This window comes from Sapajus apella, unplaced genomic scaffold (genome assembly GCF_009761245.1).
Source record: "Sapajus apella isolate SASKATOON/1434 unplaced genomic scaffold, GSC_monkey_1.0 scaffold51, whole genome shotgun sequence".
Lineage (NCBI taxonomy): Eukaryota > Metazoa > Chordata > Mammalia > Primates > Cebidae > Sapajus > Sapajus apella.
Window position 1 is genome coordinate 3,592,416 of NW_022436991.1, and position 13,792 is coordinate 3,606,207.

The 13,792-nt window shown below is 55.3% G+C and overlaps 2 long non-coding RNA genes across 2 annotated transcripts; both read right to left on the reverse strand.

Moving 5' to 3' along the window:
• Positions 1-1,018: 1,018 nt before the first annotated feature.
• On the reverse strand, positions 1,019-2,626 carry LOC116526740. The gene is made up of 3 exons (XR_004258248.1): positions 2,252-2,626; positions 1,696-1,909; positions 1,019-1,549 (listed from the first exon to the last, which is right to left on the reverse strand). It is a non-coding gene; the product is annotated as an uncharacterized LOC116526740 (long non-coding RNA).
• Positions 2,627-5,732: 3,106 nt separating this feature from the next.
• On the reverse strand, positions 5,733-10,520 carry LOC116526470. Its single transcript, XR_004258169.1, has 3 exons — positions 9,315-10,520; positions 6,471-6,982; positions 5,733-6,368 (listed from the first exon to the last, which is right to left on the reverse strand). It is a non-coding gene; the product is annotated as an uncharacterized LOC116526470 (long non-coding RNA).
• Positions 10,521-13,792: the final 3,272 nt, after the last annotated feature.

Below are 13,792 nucleotides of genomic sequence, written 5' to 3' on the forward strand. Positions count from 1 at the left end.
GCCTCGTATCTTTTTTGCATTTTGAACCAATCATCTTTTTAAAAAAATACACTAAATGTCAAATCAATAAATAAAAATAAAGTGCTGTTTTTAGGCAGTCCCCAGTAAGCAGCAGCTGTGACTGTTCACGTCACAGATATTTCCCAAGCTGCCAGAAGCTTCCCGTGTGTATATGTGAACAGAGCTGCAAACTTCATGGGTTCCTGAAGAATAAAGGGGGCCAGGGCTGAGAGGTGCACAGAAGCCTCGCTGTGTACTAGCTTTGCACAGGGGGTGGCCAACTTAGCCTCTTTGAGCTTCCATTTTCTTAACTGAAAAACAGGGATCATGGGTACAGTCACATGGGCCAGGTGTTCAGCTCTAGGCCAGGCATGAGGTAAACACTTAACAGATTTGACTGTTATTACAGTATTTTTTTTTTTGAGATAGGGTCTCCCTCATCTGAAGAGCAGTGGCACAATCCTAGCTCAGTGCTGCCTCAAACTCCTGCAATCCTCTTGCCTCACCCTCCCAAGTAGCTGCAAGCACGCCACCATGCTTGGCTAATTTTTAATTTTTTTGTAGAGACAGAGTCTCACTATGATGCCCAGGCTGGTCTCGAACTCCTGGCCTCAAGTGATCCTCCCACTTTGACCTCCCAAAGTACTGGGATTACAGATGTGAGCCACTGCACCAGCCAGATTTGGCTGTTTTTATTAATAAGGGCCAAAGATCCTGTCTTGGGCAAGGAGAAAGGAGAAACACACTGAGCCCGTTGTCACCACTGTGCAGGTGGTCTGGGTAGGTGGCCCATGTGGGAGCAAAGCTTCCCAGGGTAGAAGCTGGGCAAGGGGTTATGAAGTAGAGCAGCTTCCCAGGATAGAAGCAAGGGGTTATGAAGGCACCAAAGACAGCAAAGGAGACTCCACCTTCCACCTAGCACCCCACCCCTCATCCCTCCCCATGCACAAAGGTGGCAGGCAGCCCTGACTGCAGGGATGCCCACGCCTGCACCCCTTCCCCTACCCCCTTGGCCTGATGGGCAAGTGCAGAGCAGGAGGCAGAGCCCACTGCAGAAGGAAGAGGCGAACCCCCTCCCAGGGCCCTGGGTGTGTGCTGGGTGCCACTCAGCCCCGTGTTCCAGCCGCCTCCCCGCAGGACCCACGGTAGGACAGGGCAGAACAGAGACCCACCCACCATGAGGCAGTCCCTAGAGAAGTGGGAAGGTCAAGGGGTGCAGGAAGAACTGGGGGTCCCTGAGGTCAGGGGCTGCCTTGGGTGCTTGGCTCTCTCCTCCTGCTATGCCAGGAAGGATGCTTGGGTGACAGGCACCCACACGCCTCCAGATTACTCTACGGGTGCCAGGGCATGGCAGCTGGGTGGGCCCAGGGAATTCCCACAGGGCAAACCTGGGCATCAGCATGGTAGGGCAGAAGGGGTGTCAGGAAGCCAGGCAGTGGCTTGACCGTGTCCCTGCATGACCTCGGCAAGTCACTTCTCCCGCTGTGCCTGGATCTCCCAAGCTGTCGGGTGAGGCATGGCCACTGGGCCTGAGGGCTTTACGGGCTGCCTGGGAGCAGGACAGAGATGAGAGGATGGGTTGTCAAGCCTGCCTGGCTCTGAGGATGACCGGATACGGTGCCCCTTTGGGGCAAGTCCCTGGGGAGGCACCTCCGGCCTGGCCAGGGATGTGGAGGTGCTCTGCTCATGACTCACCCTTTCTGGGACTGGCATTGTCCCCTGGGAGGCACTTGCCAGGAAGGCCTTGACCTGGCCCCTTCTGCCCTATGCAGATGTCTCAGCCTTAGCTGCAGCCGGCCCAGGTCAGGGAAATGTTGCTGCCTCCGTCCCACGGCAGGGAGGGGGATGGCGTGGAGATGCTGAGCGCCTTTCCTCTGGATGATGAACGCATCTGTACTCAGCTTGGTCACTGCCCCGGTGATTTCTGGCAACACAAAACCAATATAACAACTTGTCCTCAAGGAAACAGCACCCTGACGCCCTCCCTCGTCCCAAGTCAGGGATCCCTGTCCGGTGCATCCTGTCTCGGGATCGGCCGCTCTTGCACAAGCCAAAAAACCTTGCGTAAACACTCTTTCCCTCAGCCCCCAAACCTGGTCACCATCCTTAGTGTGGGTTCCCTAGAAGCTGACCCTAAACAGGGGTTCGGTGACCATGACATGGTGCTAGGTCACCCCTTAGGGGTCCTGATCAGGGGCAAAAAACTGGAATTTTATGCCCCTCGCATGTGATTGGTTAAGGGAGTACTCACTTCTGCCCTCTGGGCAGTGCACAAATTCCTGGGAGCTTCTGCTTCTCCAGGGGCTGCAGGCAAAGCTGGTTCCAGCAGCAACAGATGGTACCTGGCCAGGAAATGTTGGTGCCTGCTACTGGCAGGGAAAGTTCCCTGCAAGGAGGGGTAAAGGGATAGGGGCTGGGGAGGAATGTGGGGTGGACGCTGCAGTGTCTGTGACCACAGCCAAATGCTCTCCGTTTGACCTCTATTTCTGGAAAACGTTTGCTTCTCTTCCTTCCCACAGCAGCCCTTATCTGTTACCAGGACACCCAGGTGCCCCTAGCTAAACTCCCTGCAGCTCCACTAACTACTGCCCACTCCGAAGCAGTAGTTAAAAAAAAGGGGACTTTTTTTTTTTTTTTTTTTTTTTTTTGAGATGCAGTCTCACTCTTGTTGCCCAGGCTGGAGTATAGTGGCACGATCTCAGCTCACTGCAACATCTGCCTCCCAGGTGCAAGCGGTTCTCCTGCCTCAGCCTCCCGAGTAGCTGGGACTACAGGCGAGAGCCACCATACCTGGCTAGATTTTGTATTTTTAGTAGAGACAGGGTTTCACCGTGTTGGCCAGGATGGTCTTGATCTTTTGACCTCGTGAACTGCCCACCTTAGCCTCCCAAAGTGCTGGGATGACAGGCGTGAGCCACCGTGCCCGGCCCAGAGGGGACTTTCTAAATGCCTATCTGAGCCAATTTTCTAGATTGTGCAGATTTTCTAAATGCCAATCTAGCCACCTAACCCCCTGCCCTTGGGTGGGTTCCCCCAGCCCTCAGAGGTCCCAGACTCAGCTGCCCCCAGGTGCAGAAAGTTGCCATGAATGAATGAACACAGGGTGGCCGCTGCAAGCCACAGCCCTCCCCAGATACCTGTTTGATGGAGACAGCAGTTGAGAAATGCCCCTCACCTATGAGAAGATGACTTCGTAAGTGTGATGATCGAATGGTGGAGGAGGGGGGTGGAGGAGGGGTGAGTGGCCTGGACCCTGGCTGACAGCAAGCCGGGTGTGCTGGGGGCAGAACAGTGTACTCATGCCAGAGGAGATCAGGAGATGGCCTCTGGTACGGGCAGAGCCGGGATCACTGAGGAGGGGCCAGGACACCAGGTGGGAGGCTTCGGCCATGGACGGTCCAGGTGGGAGATAAGGCGGTGCGGACCTGGGTGGTGGCCTCAGGGAGGAGGGATGAACAGACTCAGGACATGGTGAGGGCCTTGCTGAAGGGTCCAGTGTGGAGCCAGGAACGACTGTGGCTACATGGCAGTGGGCTCGAAGGCTGGAGGCTCAGAGAGGGGACCACCTACTCCTGAGTGCACCTCACTGCCACTTCCAGGAGCCCTCAGGGCACCGGGGCAGACTGTCCTACAGAGTCCTAGGGCCCCCTGGGGAGGGTAGAAAGGGCACCCGGGATCCCGTCCTGTCTGTGAGGATGGATCGGCCCCACACAAGCTCTGGGGTGCAGGGGGAGGGAGGACAAAGAGGAAAAGAACCCAGACAGCACCGCGCGATCCAAGAAAGGGCTGGATGTGGTGGCTCCCGCCTGTAATCCTAACAGTTTGGGAGGCTGAGGTGGGAGGATCACTTGAAGCCAGGAGTTCAAGACCAGCCTGAGCGACGTAGTGAGACCCCACCTCTCTATAAAGAGTTAAAAAAATTTTTTTTAAATAGAAAACCTCCAGGCCGAGTGTGGCGGCTCATGCCTATAGTTCCAGCACTTTGGGAGGCTGAGATGGGGGGATCACGAGGTCAGAATTTTGAGACCAGCCTGGTCAATACGGTGAAACACCACCTCTACTCAAAATATAAAATGAGCTAGGCATGGTGGCCGGCACCTGGAGTCCCAGCTATTGGGGAGCCTGAGGCAGGAGAATCGCTTGAGCCCGACAGGCAGAGGTTGCAGTAAGTCGAGATCGTGCCACTGCACTCCAATCTGGGCAACAGAGTAAGACTCTGTCCCAAAAGAAAAGAAAAGCTCCAAAAAGGGGTTGAATCCCTAACACATCCCCCAGGCTGTACACCCAGGTGCTGGTGCTGGGTTTGCTCGCCCACATGCAGGGGGGTGTGAGGGGGGCTGGAGCCCATTATCTCAGGCAGAGGACTCAGAGGCTTGGAAAGGGAGAGGCTCTGCCCCAGGCCACCCAGCTAGAGGGAGAGGGTGTCATCCCCAGTGCAGCCACGACAACCCCATCCCTGCTTCCTCTTGAAGCCATTCAGAGGCCGCGTGCCCCTACCACCAGCCCCCTGACTTTCTGCCTTCAGCAAGCCCTGGCCAGAGTTATGACTTGCCTGGGTCTTTCCCTGTCCTGGCCTTGCAGGGTTTCGTTCCGATTCTCAAAGCAACATGGTCTCCTCTGTTGCTAAACTGTCTTCCCGGAGGATGCTGGGTTCCCAGCAGGGCTGTTATAGGCAGCGGGGGAGGAAGGAATACATGGCAGATGTCCCAAAAAGCTGCTTACCATTTTCCAGGCTCTCTGCTGAAGGTCGTGTGTGTTCTCCATTTTATTTATTTATTCTTTTTGAAACGGAGTCTCTGTTGCCCAGGCTGGAGTACAATGGCACGATCTTGGCTCACTGCAACCTCTGCCTCCTGGTTCAAGAGATTCTCCTGCCTCAGCCTCCTGAGTAGCTGGGATTACAGGTGCCCACCACCACGCCTGGCTAATTTGTGTATTTTTAGTAGAGACAGGGTTTCACCATATTGGCCAGGCTGGTCTTGAACTCTCAACCTCAAGTGATCCACCCACCTCGGTCTCCCAAAATGCTGGAATTACAGGGGTGAGCCACCATGCTCAGCCTCCTTTATTTTTTGAGATTAGTCTTGCTCTGTTGCCCAGCCTGGAATGCAGTGGTGATGTAGGCTCACTGCAACCTATGTCTCCTGGGCTCAAGCAATCCTCTTGCCTCAGCCTGAGTAGCTGGGATTGCAGGCGTGTGCCACCACATTTGGCTAGTTTTTGTATTTTTAGTAGAGACAGAGTTTCACCATGTTGGCCAGGCTGGCTCAAACTCCTGACCTCAGGTGATCTGCCCACCTCAGCCTCCCAAATTGCTGGGATTATAGGTGTGAGCCGCTGCTCCCAGCCTGTTTTCCATTCCTGAATCACATCTGCAAGTCTGCGTCAGCTTAGCTGGGAAGCACCACCACAAAGCCGGCCCTGGTGTGGAAACCCTCAGAACGAATTGGCGCAAAGGGTGAAGCAAGTGACATGTCCAGGCAGCCGTGAAATTCCAACCCCAATTGTTTTTTTTAAGAGACAGGATCTCACCCTGTTGCCCAGGCTAGAGCGCAGAAGCACAGTCCTGGCTCACTGCAGCCAGGACTGATGGGCTCCACCTGCCTCAGCCTCCTGAGTAGCTGGGACTACAGGTGTGTGTGCCACCACACCCAGCTAACTTTTTAGTTTTTGTAGAGACAGGGTCTTGTTATGTTGCCCAGGCTGGTATTAAACTCCTGGCTAAAGCAAGCCCTCCACCTCAGCCTCCTGAAATACTGCGGTTACAGGCATGAGCCACCACGCCTGGCTCAACCCCACTTTCTCATGATCACCCAAGGCTTCAGTGGCTCCCCAGGGCTAGTGACACCCAACCCCAGCTCTGCCCTTGCTCACCGCTGCTGCTCGGTCTTCTTTCTAGCTGGGGCCATCGCAGCAGTCTCTTGTGTGGTCTCCTGCTCTTCCAGTCTTGCCCTATCTGGTCCAGCTTTTCCCCCTAGCAGCAGACCGAGCTGCTGGAACCCAAATCTGCCCACCTCCCGCCTCCACTTAGAGTATGTCACTGGGTCCCACTGCCCACAGGTTGGCATCCAAGCTTGCTCTCCACCTGGCATCCAGGATTGGCTGCCTTGGATCTGCCCCCCTGCTGGTACTTCCCCCCACCCAACTCCACACTCCAATGGCTCTGACCCAGAGGTTCATTCCCAGCTCTCCCTGTCGTGTCCTTGAAGTCTGACCTTGACCCTGGGCAGCTGTTTCCCATGCCCCGAGTGCACCTGCTGTTCTTCCCATTAACACCAGCTCCTCCTTCAAGGTTGATCCCAGTGGTTGTCCCCAAGAGGATCCTCCGAGATTCCTAGTGACAAACAATAAAATCCAACTGTGGCTCACTGAAGCAGAAGAAGATGTATATAAACAGATATTGGGGTATACAAAACTCCCAGGAAGGCAGGAGGATCCCATGGAAAAGGGGACTTCACCTCCCTTCCTACCACAGAGCGAGCCTGGTGAAGTCCTCCTTCTTCACAGCCACCAGGAAACCCATGTGGCCCAGGCCCCTCCAGAAAGAGTCCTGGACAGGACAAGCCTCCAACTCAAACTCCAGAGCAGGTGCCTGATTGGCAGAGCCCAGTCACACACCATGCCCTAGCTGCAAGGGAGGCAGGGAAAGTGGGTGTGGACTACTTGGGCTCCTCCCATGGAAGGCAGGCTCTGCTTGCCCACTGCCTCATGCGGGAGGAGTTTCCTGAGGGGCGGGGGTTCAGAGAATGGGGGCTCATAGACTCAGGCTCTGTGCCTCCCCACGCCCCAGCATTCACTATCTCGAGGGAGACACAGTTGAATATCTGGTTACTCGGTCCTTGACAGAGGCCTCTGTAGCACTCCATGTCCATAGGTTCAACGTCCTGTGTGTGTCTTCTGCCCATGGGCATTTCCACATCTCTGCCTCCTTCTCTATGCAAGCTTCCCTGATGAGCTTCTCATCCAGTGGGGGAGACAGGCACTAAAAGGATGAGGACAGCCCAGTGTGGTACATGCTGTGATGGGCACATGCCAGGAGCTGAGAGGAGGCACCTGGTTCAGGTGCCTGGGGGCATCTGGGAAGGCTTCCTGGAGGAGGCACTGCTGACTGTTGGAGGATAAACAGGAGTTATAGAAGCAAAGGTGTTAGGCTGGGGTGCAGTGGCTCACACCTGTAATCCTAGAACTCTGGGAGGCCAAGGCAGGTGGATCCCCTGAGGTCAAGAATTTGAGACCAACCTGGCCAACATGACAAGACTCCATCTCTACTAAAAATACAAAAAGTAGTCAGGCATGGTGGCATGCAACTGGAATCCCAGTTACTCAGGAGGCTGAGGCAGGAGAAATGCTTGAACCCGGAGGCAGAGTCTGCAGTGAGCCGAGATTGTGCCATTGCGCTCCAGCCCGGATGACAGAGAGAGATTCTGTCTCAGAAAAAAAAGAAAGAGAAAGAAAAGGAAGGAAGGAAGGAAGGAGCGAGGGAAGGAAAGAAGGAGGGAAGGAAAGAGGGAGGGAGGGAGAGAAGGAAATGGAAAAGGAAAGGAGGAAAGAGAGGGAGGGAGAGAAAAAGAAAATGAAAGAAAGAAAGAGCGAGAAAGAGAGAGCCCGGAGGGAGGAAGGAGAGAAAGAAAGAAAGGGAGGGGAAGGATGGAAAGAAAAGAAGGAAAGGAGGGAGGGAGGGAAAGGAAAGGAGGAAAGAAAGAAAAGAAAGAAAGGAGGGAGGGAGGGAAAGAAAGAAAAAAAGAAAAGGAAAAGAAAAGAAAGAAAAGAGAAGAGAAGAAGAAAGGACGGAAGAAAGAAAGGTGTTGGAGACATCACCCCAGGCTGAGGCAACAGCTTTGTGAAGCCACAGAGGTGCAAGGGGGATTCCGAGGAGTTCTGGCATCACCTGGGGTAGCGCCAGGTGATGCTGGTCCTACAGGGTGAGGCAGAGTTGTCAAGAGATGAGACCACTCAGGTTAGAAGGTGCCCAATTACTGCTGGCTTATGGGGCCTAGCTTTGAGCGAGGGCTGGGTGCCAGAGCAGGGGAGGGGCATGGTCAGATGTGAGCCGAGAACGACCCCTCTGAGAGCCTAACCTGGGGACCTGCCAGGGGTGTGGCAAGAGTCCTGGCCAGGCAGGCTCAAGCTGGGACCTTGGGCTGCTGAGGCGTGGGGACCATGAGAGGGACTCGGAAGACTCAGCCGGCTTTTGGTGGCAAGCAGAAGTTTGCCACTGCCGCTGGGGCATGTCTGGGCGAGGTAGAGAGACATGGGCAAGTCCCTGGCGCAGCCTGGTGTCCTCAGTTTCCTTATGAGTAAATAGAAGGATATGTGATCTCCAGGCTAGGGGCTAAGAGCCAGTCAGCCCACCCACTTCCTGCTCCTGTCTGTCCCACTCCCACGATGTACCAGGAGCTGGGGATGCAGTAACACGAAGTGGAAGCCACAGCCTGGCTCTCACCGGCAGTGGGTCCAGGAGTGGGCACGCAGTGATGACCCAATGCTGGGCTGAAGAGGATTTTCCCAACACGCAGGAGAGATTTGCCAGGAAAGAAAGGGATCTTAGACATTGACGACCGCCTTCCCGTGACAGCCCCGCTGGGGCCAGGTTTCTTGGGACAATCAATGCCATCATTCTGGGAAGCCTACCCCAGGAGAGGCCCTGATTTCCCCCCATTTGCATAGCCACAGAAACAGGAAACAGGACTCATGTTGCCTCATCAGCGCGGGCTGGGCCAGGTCAGGCCAGCTCAGGGCTCAGCTTGGATGTCCCAGCCTGGGCTCCCCCTAGACAGCGGACAGAGAAGCACCATCTGGGCGCTCCATCCGGTGGGAGCCAGACAGGTGGCCTGAGAGCTCCAAGGCTGTCCCCAGCTCCACCTGGATGTCTGACATGGAGGCTCCAGGCAGCCCAGCTGCACCCCCCAGGGAGGAAGGGGGCCATCAACAGTGACACCTGGGTGCTCTACCAGGGTCAAAGTGCGCCGTGTTACTGCCAAGCTATCCTCGTTCCCAGAAGTGACGGGTCGAACTTCCTCCTGCAAGGAGTGTGCCTGTCTGCTACCTGGCCCCCCCACCTCCTCTCCCACTTTCCCCCAGCTCCCTTCCGGGAAGCAGGGCTTTAAGCAGGAAGAGTGTTTCTCAGACGCTATCCACTGAGTGTTGGGTGTGACCAAGGCTCCACGTGCTCAGCTGAGCCCAGAAACCGGAAGTTTGGGGTGCAGAGAGGGGGCAACCCTGGGTTTGGCCTCATCAGAGCCAGGTGCCCCTGGAGCCCTGGACCTCTCGGGCCTCAATTCTCCCACATCTGCCACGGGGGTACTTGTGCCTACCTCTCAGCGTTGACAGAAGCAGACACTAAGAGCGAAGGTACCACAGCAGTGCTGGTGACTGCGATTCCAGAGCTCACATCTGCCTTAGTTGCAGTGCTCCAGCCGCTCTGGGGCAGCTACTGAAAGAGAAGCCAGATTTTAACGTTATATGAAAAGGCAGCGTGGTGGAGCGTTAGCCCCATCCAAGACACCGTGTGAACACAGCTGGACCTGGGTTCAGATCTTGACTGTGCCACTTGCTGGCCATATGACCCAGGGTGAGCTCCTCAGCTTCGCGGGAGATCAGTTTCTGCATCTGTGGAATGGGAATGAAAAGTGGTACCCACCCCTTAGAGCTACAGCGAAGAGTCAATGAGACACCACATAAGAGGGACCCGCTAAGAGGGAAGGTGCGGATGAGGGCCCATGAGCCCGCCAAGAGGATGTAAAGCTCAACCCTGTAGTGGCTCCCGTGGGAAAGGCGGGGGTTACAGAAATGAGTCCCTGTGGCTGTGTTAAATCAACCCGTCAGAGGCAGTGAGGAGGCAGGAGGCACTCAGTGCTAGACTAGGGATCCAGAGAAAGGCTGAGGAAGGCCCATGCCTGGCCAGGGACATCTGAGGAGGCTTCCTGGAGGAGGAGATGTCCGAGCTGGTGGCAAGGACGGAGAGGTTTGGCCACCAAGGTGAACGGGCCGCAAGCCAGGAGAGTAGCCAGTGGAGGCACAGGCAGGGTGATCGGCGTTTCTCCACGGGCGTGGGAAGGACAAGCCACACCCTTGACGGATCAGCCACTGCCTCCCCACAGACCGCGGACACCACCTCTCAGAGCCCTGAGCTCCAGTCACGGACACAGCCATTCTCTCTCCCACTCCAGGTCTTCAGACTCCCAGCAACCAGGATGCCCCCTTTCCCGGCATCACAGACGAGGCAGGACAGTGGTGGCACAGACCTGGTGGCACAAACCCCGTCCTTCTCCGTGGGCCCCTCCGCTTCCTCCTCAGCGTCATCGCTGCCAGCACTGCAATTGCTAACTTTTCTCGTCATTTTTCTATGCAAATTTTCAATGAACAAAAATGGGGTTATTGCTTCCAAACTCTTAGAACTTGCTTTATCCTCTAAAGATACACGTGTCACGGGCATCTTCCCAGGGAAGCAATACTCCAAATCACCATTTTATTTTGAGATGGAGTCTTGTTCTGTCCCCCAGCCTGGAGTGCAGTGGTGGTGAGCTCCTAGCTCACTTCAACCTCTGCCTCCAGGGTTTAAGCGATCCTCCTGCCTCAGCCTCCCGAGTAGCTGGGATTACAGGCACATGCCACCATGCCAGGCCAATTTTTGTGTGTTTAGTAGAGAAAGGGTTTTACCATGTTGGCCAGGCTGGTCTCGAGCTCCTGACCTCAGATAATCCACCTGCCTTGGCCTCCCAAAGTGCTGGAATTACAGATGTGAGCCACCACACCTAGCCTCCAAATCACCATTTGAATGGCTGGAGAATGGGCTGCCCCATGGAATTGATGGACTGTAATGAATTTAACCAAGTCTGCAATCTCAGCAACCATTTCTTCAGGAGGGTGAGATGAGTGTAGCCAACAGTACAAGGGTTCAGAGTCCTTTGGTTTTGATTCTGACTCCACCTTTTTGTGTTTAAAGAGATGGGGTCTCACTATGTTGCCCAGGCTGATCTTGAACTCTGGGGCTCAACTGATCCTCCTGCCTTGGCCTCTGGAGTAGGTGACTCTGCTTCTTAGAGCTGTGTGACTCTGGACAAGTTACTCAACCTCTCTGTTTTTTCTTGGTTTCCTGAAAGACCAGAAACACAGAAGCCCCTGCTGATGCCTAGTCATGAGACTCCCTGGAGATCTTGTGTGTATGGTGCTACTTACGCGCAGCGCCCTGCAGACAGACAGGAGGTACCAGTCGGACGGGGTAAGGGGTATTGTTGCTGTTTGCTGTTATCTGGGCCAGGTGCTGATTTCACTGTCTGGAGAGTGAAGGGCTCCTGCCAAGTGGCATAAACGTTCAGAGTGACCATGAGGGCTCAGCGAGACCTTGGTGCCTCCTACCCTCCCTGTCCACTTCCAGGGAAAGCATCTGAGTCCCTTGCAGGGGGCCAGTCTCCAAATTCTGAGAATCATCTGGGGCTGGTTGACCTCACTGGGTGTCACAGGAGTCTAGAAAGACATTCTAGAAAGACACCCCCTGGGGAGAAACTCCCATACTGATGTCTCCCCGAAATGCCAGCATCACCCACCCCCTTCTCCTGGGTTCAACATTGTCCCCTCCCTGGGTTCCTCTTTGGATTTTAAATGAATGCCCCAGAGTGGCTCTGCAGAACAGCCTCAGTGACGGCCACCACCAGAGACAGAGAGTTCCTGGATGGATGGACAGATGGATGCAGCCCCAACCCCCCGCTCCCCCAGGGCCCCAGCCAGAGGGCAAGAAAGCCCCTACTCAGCCTCCAACTGCTCAAAATCCCCCGAGCCAAATTCCCCCAGCCTGGGGATCGCCAGGAGGCAGCCCTGAGTCCCCAGCGTTGGCCCTGTTTGCCCCATCGCCTTCCCCCTGGGGGGGCAGGTGCAGCCTAGCTCTGCTCTAGTGTTCCCTGTGCACCGCTGTTCCCAGGCCAGGAGCCTCCCTTGGCCCCAAGCCCGGCACCCCAAGGCTCTCCCAGGCTCAGGCAGCAGCGCCCCTGGCTCTCCTCTCCAGGCTGCTCAGCCTCTCTGAGCCGTGATTTTCTGCAAAATGGGACTATTCGATTGAACTACACATGATTGCCATTTTTGCAGGGCAAGATCAGGAAGGCAATTGGCAATTTCCTGTGGTTTCAGCCGACAGCTGCCTCCACTAGGGAGCTGAGGACTAAATGAAGAAATGAATGAGCAACCCTGGGCACAGAATCTGGCCCAACAAAATTCATTGCCATTCCTATTATTTATTGTGGTGGATGGGGCTACCCTCACCCCACTTGAAGGATTACCAAGCCCTGCCACCTGGGCAAGACTCCCTCTGAGGCGGGGAAGGTGCCAGGGGACCCTCCCCGAGTCCTGCCCACAGCCCCCAACTCACCAGGCTGGACACTCCTTGCTGAGTCTTTTAAGTCTCATTTCCCCCAAAAAGCCCTGAATCACCATCTGCCCGGCTGGGGGAGGAACTGGGAGCTGCATGCTGGCCTGCAGGAAGATGACTCAGGGGAATCCTTCGAGGCCCTTGGTGCGATGTGGGGGGAGTGATTAAGAGGGGTGTCACAGGTGTGCGCCATGTGCCCGTCACCTGACCTCTGACCTTTTTCTGAGCTGGAGCTGCTGGAAACTGACTCAGGATGGACCTCTCCTGTCCTCCCTCCCCTCCCCAGGGCCAAGCTCCCTCTCTCTGGTGCTGGGAGGCAGGCCCTGAGCATTTCATTCATTGATTCATTTGTCCACTCATCATATCAGACGGATCATTACTGACTCATCCATGTGTCCAGCCCTTCATTCATTAGTAATAAACTCCACGGCTATTCTCCCAGCCTGTCCTCCGGGGCAGCTGCCCTGTCACGTGTGTTTTCTCATTCAGTCCTCTCAGTGCCCAGGAGGAAGAGCTATATTATTACCCCCATTAAACAGAGAGGAAAACTGAGGCACGGGAAAACAAAGCAACACCCTGTGGAGTCTGGATTCAAATCCAGGCCTGTCGCTGTCTTTAGAAAAGTCACTCTCGCCTAGAACTATGCCTCCCCTTCGGTGTTCCTGCAGCCACGTGGCCAAGTGAAAGTTACCCAGGCCAGCCTCACCCCAGGACCTATGAGGGCAGGGACCTCAGCTCGCCACCTGGGGCCAGCACAGACTTCCTCATCTTGGCCCTGGGAGAGCGTGGTGTCTCTTTAGGCTATGTAACAGCCCCCAGACCTGAGTTCCATCCTCTGTGGAAAGCCAAGCCTCCCCCATGAGATCTCAGAGAATTTCCAGGAACTACATCCTCACAGCCTCAGGCTCCCAAATGCATAGAACTGGACCGGTTCTCTGACAGTTCTACCTCTGCACATGGGCTCTCTCTGTTCCTCAATCTCGAGGACCCCAGCAGAAATGTCAGCTCTTCTCTGCATCCCTCAAAACAAAACTCATGCTCCCATGAAGCATTTGTGAGAAGCAGTGGTGACTGAGGATCTGAGGGTGTGGACAGGGAGGGGGTTTTGCAGCTGCGGAGCCTCGATTTCCTATTGACATCAGATCTGTAAGTCGCTCCTGCACAGAGCACCCTGACGGACCTGCTGCACCTGCCGCCCTGTCTGTGGGTTCTCCCGCATGGTGGATTTTTCTGGTGGTTTCTAAGCTTTATTGTGAGCTCATCTTCAGCAGGGAGATTTGCAGCTTGTGCCTGTGCACGCTCGGGCTCCCACACGCCTCAGGATGAGAGGTTTCCCAACAAGGATGCGTTGAGTGTTTTGGGGAATACTCCAGGGATTTCACCAGCTGGGGACCTGTGTTCACACTGAATTCCTGGCATGAGATTCTAGCA